Genomic DNA, 11,047 nt, shown 5'->3' on the forward strand with positions numbered 1-11,047 from the left:
CAAGTTAGTTACTAGCGTATGGTTTATAAATACCCAAGCTCTTTTATTTTGTATTAGTATTTTGTGATGTAATCTCTTGGTCTCTTAATGAGGAATAGTTTTTAAGATACAATGGCTAGAGAATTGGCTTCAACCTTTTTAGTTAAAGATTCTCTTCATTCTAACTCCCTCACAACCTCCTAAATATCCAAACTTTTTTCTCCCTTATTCTTCTCTTTCTCTTTCTCTTTCTAACTTTTCTCTAACACTAGTTGATCCCTTCCCTCTTCCCTCTTCCCTCTTCCCTCTTTCCTCTTCCATCTCCTTTATCTCCCTTCTATTTCCATAGTTACTGCAAGTTTCTTGAGGGTCACAACATTTGGTATAGAGCTACATGTTCCCAAAGATTGTGGTTCATCTTAAATCTATTCTAAGAAATTGTGAAAAACTCTATCTGGCTAGATGAGCTCAACCGGTTCAAGAATTGGAGAAATTTGCTTCTCCATTCCAAGATTGTGTGAAGGAGGTGCTGCACCAAATTCATGTGAAGATCAGATCATCAAGAATTGAAAATGGATGAGTTAACATTCTAAGTCATCTCTGGTAGCCAATTTGAAGATTGGAGAATCAAACTTCATGAGTTTTTGTGAGAGTTCCAAGCTCCATAATTGAGCTCTAAGCTAATGACCGAGGAGTGATTTTTATGAAATTGCTCCAAATCTATAATCAATCAATTCTTGGGTCCAAGATATGTTGAAAAACATCAAGTAAAATCATGTTAGTATTGTAGTGGTTTGATATTTGCATGATTTTTGGGTGATATTCTTGATTGCACCAAGTATTTCATAGACACCTTTGGTTGTGTTTCTAGGTAGACTATTTTCTTGAAGAATTCTATAATTTTGGTATGATTTGATCTTTGAGTATGAGATATGTTCGATTGCCATAGTTCATATGTGGTTTGATGCTGAGAATTGTTGAGTTTGGAAATTCTTAAAGAATTGGTTGCCTTTTGGGTTGAATTCATGTGCATGCAATAGCACTAAGTTGGAGTTCCTCACTAACTGCCAATTTTTTAAGGATTTGATATAATTTTGGTATGAATTCACTTTTGGGTCTGATATATGTGAAAGGACAATGGTTAAGAAGTAGATTGATGTGAGAATTGAAGTCTTGAGTGGTCCACATCAAAGTTGGGTGGGATCTTGATTGAATTCACAAGGTCCTATCAAAGCCTTATTAGAGTTCTCAAGTTCTTAATCTAGATCACCTTAGTTTGAGAATATTGATTGAAATTATTGTTGTTATTATTTCTTTCTACTGTTGGGTATATCTTGGAGTAAGGAAAAGTATTTGGAGGATAAATTTTTGTGTTGGAATCTATAGACACCCAATTTTGGACAGAGATATTTGTCATATAAAAAAAACTATTTTCCGACTAGTACTTATTTCAATATGATTTTGGACCTTCAAAACCTCCTTTTCAAGGTTGTTTACCAAAATAAAAGTTTAAGAGAATCCTTTTAGTTGTCCAACACACCAAAAATCAGGTAGATTCAACGCCAAGATCAAAAGTTATGGCCTTAACGTATTTCAAGGTTTAACAACAAAATCATTTTTCATTATTAGACTTTGAATTCTCATTAGTGCATAAAAACTATTGTCTTTGATCTCAAAATTGTCATTAAACCTCCCACAATGTGTCATCTTTGTCTTTCCTTTTCTGATTGCATTGTTAGAGCACCTTTAACAATACTGCAATTGTCATTATTGTATGTTGCACTCATGGATTGTCATTAACATCTAGCTTTAATGACAAAATCATTTGTTGATAACATCAAAATTGACAATAATGTTCGCCCTCATTGGCAAACCCCGACCATTTAAAAGATTGTGCGCCCAAACCCTTCGTGTGCCCCTGGACTTTTGAAAATAGTTTTGGAATATCCTCCTATATTAAATCTCTTTACAAAATTAAAAAATTATCCTAGGAAACCCCTCCAAGATTAAATCCTAACCCCTCATTCAAATCTCCTTGAATGAGAGCTACTCATCTTGTTTTAAATCTCGGACACATACAAAACATATCTGAATATATCAAAATTCTATAAATAAGAGTGTGTCTCTGCTTATTAGAGGATCAAGTTTCTACACTTCTAAGCATCGTTAGTCTGTCGAAATACCATCTGAGATTAAACCTAGCCTAGTTGACCCACCTAACCCATCTAGCTTACTTTGGCATAGTCGACTAGCCTAGGGTGCACCTACTTGAACCTAGACTAGGAACCTAGATCTCTTGTCTATCACCTTACCTCTTGGAATCAGTGCCTACTCATGATGTTCATGTTCCTGCGCTCATCGATCGTAGGCAGGCTACTCATAGCCCGTTCTAAGATTTATGTACTTTCTTATGTATTTTATTTATTTTTCTTACTTTTATAAGTTTGAATTTGACTAACATTAGTACTTTTATCATTTTTTGTGTCATTTTTGGGTTTCAATGATTCTCACTATCAAAACTCATCTTTTTTAGGTTTTCATCTAATATACACCCCCTTTTCATAATGTAGCCCCAACAACGAAGATTTGACATCCTTGATCTGTTTGATCTCTGCTCAACAGAGGAGGAAAAACATAAGGTCTTGAAGAATGGTTCCCATTATCTTCTCAAGTTCATATTAGGATCCCAGATCTATTTTCTAAAATATTTTTTGGTGAAAAACTTTTATTATTTTGCTTTTAAAAAGTGAGGATTTGTAGAATGGTGATCATGTTGGTATCATTCGCATGAGATCAGAGTTGCTGGGATAGCGTTGTGAGGTTAGCACCGTCTTTTGGTATTTTTGGATCTGGATACACCTTAGATCAAAATCCTATCATTTTTATGTTTTTTGTTTTCTGGCACAGTCACGGTGACAAATCCATATATCCTTGACTATAGCTCAATTTTCTACGTTATAGGACTCGTTGGAAATTTGATGGTTGGCCCTATGATTCACATGTTCATCATATTCTCAATTTCTAATCTTATAGCCTCTGAAAATATGCTTGAACAGGAAAAAGTCTTTGTGTTGACTTTTTTTTACAGAAAATGTCATGTTCTTTGTTCTGTAACTCCTTAACCTAGAAACAAAAACTCACATTTTTAGATTTATTGGAAATCTGAATAACATATCTATAACTTTCTAGTTTTGATATAGAGCTGAAAATCCCTCTAGTATTCTCATTTCAGAGATCCAAATTTGGAACCAGGTAAGAATTTTGTGGATCAAAACTATCGACATGTCTTCCTTCTTGAAAGTGTATATCCCTATCAAACCATCAAATAACTATGATCTCAGTGGTGTTGTAAAGATAATGATCACCTCGTTATTTGTTCTTTTTCTATGTTTCATATTTTCAGCACAAGAGGCCAGAAAATAGGTTAGAACATATGGAATAAGGGCAGCAATAACTGTTCAACACATTTCTTAGGAGTGCTTCTAAAGCTATATCTCAGCACCCTCCTATTGGTTTCTGGCGTACCATACATCATTGGAAAAATATTTTATTTTTCATCTTTTCTCTATTTTGCTTTTTTTCAAATTCTTGCATTTTCTATAAAAAAATAGTAGCAAAGGCTGCTACTATTTCTTGACTTAGAAAAAAATCTTGAAAACACTCTTTTTCTTTGTAGATCGAATTTGGCTTTCTTTTGGGTTTCAGGGCCCCGGTTCCTAATACTCGTGTTTGCATCTTGATCTTGTGTGTTGTTTGTGGTGTTTGAACCTGAGTGGATTTTTCGGATAAGATCTATATTCAAAACCAAAATCTGATTAATTTTTATTTCTCATGTGAAAAACTCATTTTAGATATAAAACCAGTGTTTTCTTGAATGCATTTCTTATTTTTCATAGGTAAAAACACTAGATAGATTGGGTGTTTACTTATTCCTCACTTTAATTTATGAAATTAACCTAGAAAACCTTGTTGGATAATTGCATGTTACATAGATTTTTTGCAGATAATATGAACCTCCAACAAGTTAGAAAATCATTTTGCTTGAAACAATGCTTGCTTTATGTATGTCTTTAATTCTTTATCCTTTCTCTTAGCACTTTGATTATATAGATTCTATCTTCTTGTATGAATTTAGAAAAAAAAAACACTAACTCATTTGATAATTTGGATTTTTGGATCTCCCATTAGTACCATAAACCATCAGTTTGGGTATATTAGTGGTGGACCAAGGAGACCGTGAACCTACTCACAATACCAGGAATCTTAGTTTGGTTATGTCACAAAAGTTTTGGTACGAAGAAAATCAGTTCTATTAGAACCTATTTGAAGCAAACTTCACAGATGTGTGGAGCATTCAAGGAGACACAGAAAGCCTAATTTTCAAAAAATTAATGTGTGTTGTGTGTTTTGTTAGGACTCTTGTTTGGATATAAAGCCTATACCAAGCTTTCGGTCAGGGATTCCAATGATTCTCTAAAGAACCTGAACACATAATTGGGGCAAAGTTTCAAGAACCCTACCCAGCCTGAGTTTATCACCCAAAATTTGCCTAGGAATATCAGGAGATTACCTAGAGGTACTCAAGAATTGTGAGCCTTAATGAACGGGCTTCCACTCCAGAAAAGGGGAATGGACCTTTGGTCCGGTGGAATATCCATCAATGAACCCATTGGAAAAGACTTGAATCATATGAAAAAGGAAGAAGAAATGGAAGAATACAAGAAAAATAAAACTCAACAACTGAATACGGATAAGAGCAAAAGTATAGCAGATGAATTTTTGAACAGACCCATTTTAGAGGAAGTAGAAAACTTGAACACAATCTTAAGGCCATAATGCACGAGATCCAACAACAGTTTTACAAAAATTATGCGAAATTGAGAAATTACAAACAAAATCATAAGCACATGACTTAATAGGGGCCGACTCGAAAGGTCCAATTGACCTGCATACCAGAGTTAATGATCCCAGACACCCGAAACTCGAATCCTAGGTCTAGTGAATATGAGGAGTGGATCTGAACCCTTAAGGAATAGCTCAAAAATGTCACCCATCATATGAAATGAGTTAAGGGAGAGAGGAGACCTTACGAGATCCAAGACTTTATTCTTGGTCCATGCAATGAGCCTTTGGGAACTGCTCTCCAAAAGCTCAAAAAGTTTAATGGAATGGGTAACCTAGAAACTCATGTGACCCTGTTCCTGGATACATGTTTTGACTATCTCAGCAATGATTGGGCACTAATCAGATGGTTCCTGAGAAGTCTTGAAGGAGAAGCTCTATCTTGGTACTCTACCATGGATGTCCATAAGATTCGACAATTCTAAACTTTGATGAATATGTTTATTGAGAAATTTAGATTAAAATTTGATGTCTTGTCGATGATCAGTCAGATATACGATATTAGGCAAAAGAAAGATAAAGATATTCAATATTTTATGAATTGATAGAGATTTGTATACCACTATATGAAAGATTCAATCATCAAATCTCATGCCATTACTTTGATTATGAACGAAAAATATGACACATTTGTAGAGCTCATTAACGTGGCTAGTTGGATGGAGTCAAAATCATAAGAGAGGCATGTATGATGGACTACTAGTCAAATCTAGAAACAACAAGGATACCGAGATTAAAAAAAAAACTAAATCCAAAAACCAAATAAACATTGTGAATCTGGACAAGAACAAAATACAATCTGGACAACCTCAAGGTCAGAATCAGTAGAGATCTGAAAGACAATCCAGACAACTGGGAGGACAAAGGCAAGAACTCCTTGGCTCAAACTGGAATCCGAATTGGACTAGGAATCATAAGTTCACCTGGTTCCATCAATCTTTGATAGAGGTTACGAAGTCATTACTAAAATCACAAATCATCAAGTTGCCAGAGGTTTTCAACCCCCTCAAGTCAAGGCGAAGGATCCCACAAGAAAGTTCTATAAAAATGTGGATATGATACCGGGTGGTGCATCACCTTGAAACACCTTGTTCAAGAACTTATAGCTAAAGGTGATCTCAAGATCACTGAAAATGAAGATCAAGCAATAGAGAATGAGGATCTGAGAATCTATACCTGTATGTTCTAGAACTATGAACAGAACAACGGTTTTGAATCTGTGGGAATTACCATCCTGGAAGAATCATTTTAGTGGCCCTCCCATCGCCAAAGGTCACATGTTATGGTGATCCCTCAGGTCTTTTTTGTCAATGAAGAAGACAAAAAAAATTATCAGCCAATTCCAAGATAGACCACCATTCTAGTTGTTAAAGTGCACTAAGGTTGTTGGATAGTTTGGCCTTAGTGAGACTGACCACTCAACCAAGGGTTATATGACATTTGATGGATGCTTTGGGTCCATAATTATAGGAAATCGAAATGGATACGAGAAACGATGCGTGAAGCAAAAGCGAGAAAGTGGGTGTTAAAAAGTTGTATAAAGCGGGAAGCAGGATGTTGTAATGAAGTGATTATGCAAGTGCATGAAAAAATGAAAAAGAAACACATAGAACAACCTGAAGTGGGCGGAAGCACATAAGAAATGTCATGAACAAAAATATAAAACCAACATGCAAGCTTATTATAAAAAATTATAATTTTTTAATATGAAAAATGTAGAAACAAGGGAAAGTGAGTGGGAAGTGACAAGAAGAAAGAGGAAAACTTCAAGAAAGCAAAAAGGAATAATTTGAGAAACAAAGAAGAAGCGGGCTTCCTACAAAAGGGAATCAAGTTTCCTATATTTTGGAAGCAGGTTTCTCAAAGCTTTCCGAGGAGTTTCCCGATTCCAAAGCGAATTTCTGGAAAAATAATTTCCCTATGTAGCAAGAAGATTCTGGTAACTATGGTTCGGTCAGGACTCAGAACACGGAACGACGCCCACAATTCAAAATGTGCACCATAACTCCAAAATTACTTTCCAGAAACGAGCCAACGTATTGATATATGAGCATCATATGTTTGTTTTAGAGAGAGATTTTGATGATGAATTACAGAAAATATAATTCCTAATTAAAATTCTGTCTTCCTTCTCTTTGGATAGGCATGCCGTGAGAATAACCTTGCGGAGATTGGAACAGGAGACCCCTTGATTATGATAATATTTCAAATTAGCTGTTCAGCTATCTCGTGCAACCCCTATTGCTAAAATGACATTCAAGAATAAACTTTTGCAGGCACCAAAACAGAGAATATCTCACACCTTAACTCATGTATGCGCTAAACAAAGACCATCGTTCTTCAGATTTATTTTATATTAGTACATCCTTTCCATGTACTGTAAGAACACAAGTTCGCAGTATCTATAATTAGTCTTTGTTCCATGGTTAGTCAGCACTGGAACTTCATTGGCCACGCCAGAAAGATTCCAAATCAGATGGAACGAATGCACTTAAGTACTCATTGATTGCTCCTGCTTGCTGATGATAGTTGCTCATCATGTTCACCTGCATTGACCTCAATATGTTTGAACTCGACCAAGAAGGAAAGTTTAGGTTAAAGAAGCTGCCATTGCTCGGTAATGAAGAGAGAGGGTTCTGCATTGCAGTGTTCTTTCCAAACGCTAAACTTGTATCCGAATTTAAGTGGTTACCGCAAGCAATATCTGTGGTGGTGGTGCTGCTGGTCGTGTTGTTAATATTATTATGTCTATAATGATCGAAATTGGATGCAGTTGAATCTCCAATTATCCTGGACATCTCTGATAAATCTGAATTAGATTCCCCGAAGTAATCATTTTCCAAACGTTCTATCTGTCTTTGTTCCATTGTGAGATTGGTTGCATTAGATGGGGAATGCTGTAAAGGTGGGAGGGCTGCCAGCTTTCTGACACCATGGCTCTTTTGAAACACCCTGCAGACCACCCATTCCTCCTGCAAGCAATCAAATAATGAATGAATTTACGATGTTGATAAAGCCAAGTGTTCTATGGATTCTTTTGTGGCGCATATATCGACTGGTAAACGAGACACGAACTGAATTAACAGCGGGCGTTCAAGCCTCATTCATTCCTATGGCAAGCTGAGCGGAGCTCGAGGACATGGCCAACCCGAGTTAAGTAGTTGACCTTGGAGCTGGCTCATTAATTGAAACTATGTTTTTTGAAATTGAAACTAATTGAAAGTAGGCGCTTAAACCTACTAAGCCAATCTCAGACTGGCTCATTTACAAAATAAACGCATTGTTTCAAAGGTTTAACCAATAGGATTTGAACTCTAAACTTATTGCTTGCAAGCCAAACACTTCAACCATCAACACTTTATGATATATATATATATATATATATATATATATATATATATATATATATATATATATATATATATATAGATTTATTACTAGTTAGCTAGCTTGTACGAGCCGAGCAGAGCCACTTACTCATTGTTCGTGAGCCTTTTTAATGAGTTTGAACAAGCTCTTTATGATAAGAATACCAGCCAAGCCACGAGTGACCGACCTCGTTTTCCAGCCCTAGCTCGGTACATACATACCTTTGGGAGTTTAGAAGGAAATTTGGAAGTGAGCCGGTATTCATGCATGACCCAGTTGGTCTTCTCTCCCTTGGGAGCTCTCCCTTTGTAGAAGACAAGGGTTTTCTTCATACCCACAAACACTCCTGATGTTGTTGATATTTCTTTGTCCTTGCCCGTTGTCTTCCAGTAACCTGCTTCTGTTGCTCTGTTTGTCCTCATACCAGTTGGGTACTTTCTGTCTCGTAGGCTAAAGAAATACCAATCTCTCTCTCCCATGCTGGCTTTGCCTGCACCACAAAACCATATGGTGCTCAATTCACTTTAGTGATTCGGCTAGTATGAGCCTTAATCAAACCAAAGGAAAACACAGAAATAAAATCAAATTAAACTAATTGAAAATTAAGACTAATCAACCGGTGTAACCACCTAGCTAGTAGTAAACTAAGGAACAAAAATAAAAGAACCAATAATTAAAATGAGGTTATGTAATTACCAGGCAAATCCCAAGGCTCGCACCTATTGAGATCAACGACGTTGATGGCTCTGGCAATAAAACTAGAATCTGTTGCCTTGTGAGTGAGATAATAAGTAACTAGTTCCTCATCTGTCGGATGAAATCTAAAGCCAGGAGGAAGGTTCTCCATTTTTTGGGACCTTCTTTTGGAAAGTTGTGCCCCTAGTCCATAGAATGTCAAGCAAAGGAAGAAGACAAGCTTAGTGATGATGGATGGGACAATCTTTGAAGTTGGAGATGTTGGTTGTATATATAATTGGTGAAATGAGGAGGGAAAGGCCACCCACTCTGAGTTTTTGTTGGCAGCAAATCTCCTAATAATCTGATCTAACACTGAAAAAGATGGTGAGAATCTACTTCTGGTCCACCAAGAAACAGTCATATCATAATCTTATGTGAGGGGGAGCGGTCACACCCACCACCAACGCTTCTTACCTCTTTCACACGCTATTGATTGAGAGGGTGCCTGATCATGCGAAAAAACCAACGATACCTGCGTCACTTGCTGAGCTGACAACTGCTGTTTTTTTTTTTCAATATAAATGGCCATCCAACGTTCATCCTTAAAAGCCGTCCGATAAACGGTTCTTATTAGTCCATATTTCTGGCTGTGAACTAATTCTAATTAACCGTCCAGATGCATAAGTTGAACGGCCAGGATCAATATAGGTACTCTGACATATGACGTCAGAGGATAGGATATCCTTTTTTTATGTGAGATCTGGTAAGAGAGCTGTATGACAGAAAGTTGGTGACATTCAACAGGAACCAAACACAGAATACTTTCGAGAGCTAAGCGACAAAGTTTGGCACTCACAGCCTCTCTATGAGGTGTCGGCACGTCCGTAACATATCTTCTATATCACCAATTTTTTGTGATATTGAATATGACCCATTCTTCCCATGCGAGATCTCATAAATTATATGTTTTTTTTTTTTTTTGAAAGGCAAGCTGGGGTCAGGCAGACCCTACCTGATATCTCTTAAGCCCCATGTGGCAGAGGGATTCGAACCTAGGCCTTCAGCTTGGCACAGGACCCCGCTTACCACATGGGATACCATTAAGTCTTACACTAGCACAGTAATTCAGTTGAAGGGAATGATTGTTGAATGGCGATCACCAGAGCCATGAAATCTGACACATCAAAATGATATTCACCATTCTCCTCGCCAATGCCATGTGATATGCAAAATCACCCATGCTTGTTGTTTTGACATCATGGCCGTGGATTCAAGAGATCAACGGCTGCCATTAGGGATTCTGCAGATGACGCCATATGGGCATCAGTGTGGGCCCTGCTTGTTGCACAATAAACGATGGGGAAGAAGGGAAGGGAAGGACTAAACAACAAGGATCAGTGATCTGGCATGTCATCTGATCCATTCTACAAAATATTTTGGACATAGCATTTGCAACAAAATGAACTTTGTATCTTCTGCACCTAAAAATTAGAAGATGAAGGCATTTTCTATGGACTTGCAACATATTCACCTTCACAGGAGATTAATATATGCTGCATTAAGTCATTTATACTACAGTGCTTTGTCTATTTTTATTTGTATATAGAATTCCTTTCTTGAAGACGGCCATATATAAAGTGTGAAGGGGGTCAAAATTTTAAGTACAATCCCCATTCAAGTTTGAGGACGGCAAATCGTTTCTCCCCATTTCAAATACGGATGTTACCTGATCAACACAACAAATGGCTCGGAATCCTGCTTCGATGATCTGATATAACTAGCACGATTCTTGTTCAGTTGAAACAAAGAATTGCTGATATTTTTAATTTATTTATCTTCAGAATCAGCTTCAAAATACGCAAGTTCCAGGAAGGAACGATTGTAAATCTTGACTTATAGAAAAGACTATAATTAATACCTTACACTACTAATGTCCACTGCAGTGTGTCAAAAAAGATTGGGTCAGAGGAAAATGCCATTTTAGACTTTTATCAAAAATTTGCTTGTGTTGATGGGGATTTAGTATTTTCTGAGTCTTTATGTAAAGAATTACAAAAGAATCTTTTGGAGCAAATATGTGAATTAGGAAGTATTAGTCGATGAAATATGAACCAGAGAC

At 36.7% G+C, this 11,047-nt stretch overlaps 1 pseudogene; it reads right to left on the reverse strand.

Annotated features, from left to right (window-relative positions):
* Positions 1 to 7,325: 7,325 nt before the first annotated feature.
* On the reverse strand, positions 7,326 to 9,103 carry LOC149831497 (NAC domain-containing protein 20 pseudogene; annotated as a pseudogene).
* Between the last annotated feature and the right edge of the window lie 1,944 nt (positions 9,104 to 11,047).

The sequence above is a fragment of the Nuphar pumila genome, chromosome 7, assembly GCF_984573655.1.
Source record: "Nuphar pumila chromosome 7, dmNupPumi1.hap1.1, whole genome shotgun sequence".
Taxonomy (NCBI): domain Eukaryota; kingdom Viridiplantae; phylum Streptophyta; class Magnoliopsida; order Nymphaeales; family Nymphaeaceae; genus Nuphar; species Nuphar pumila.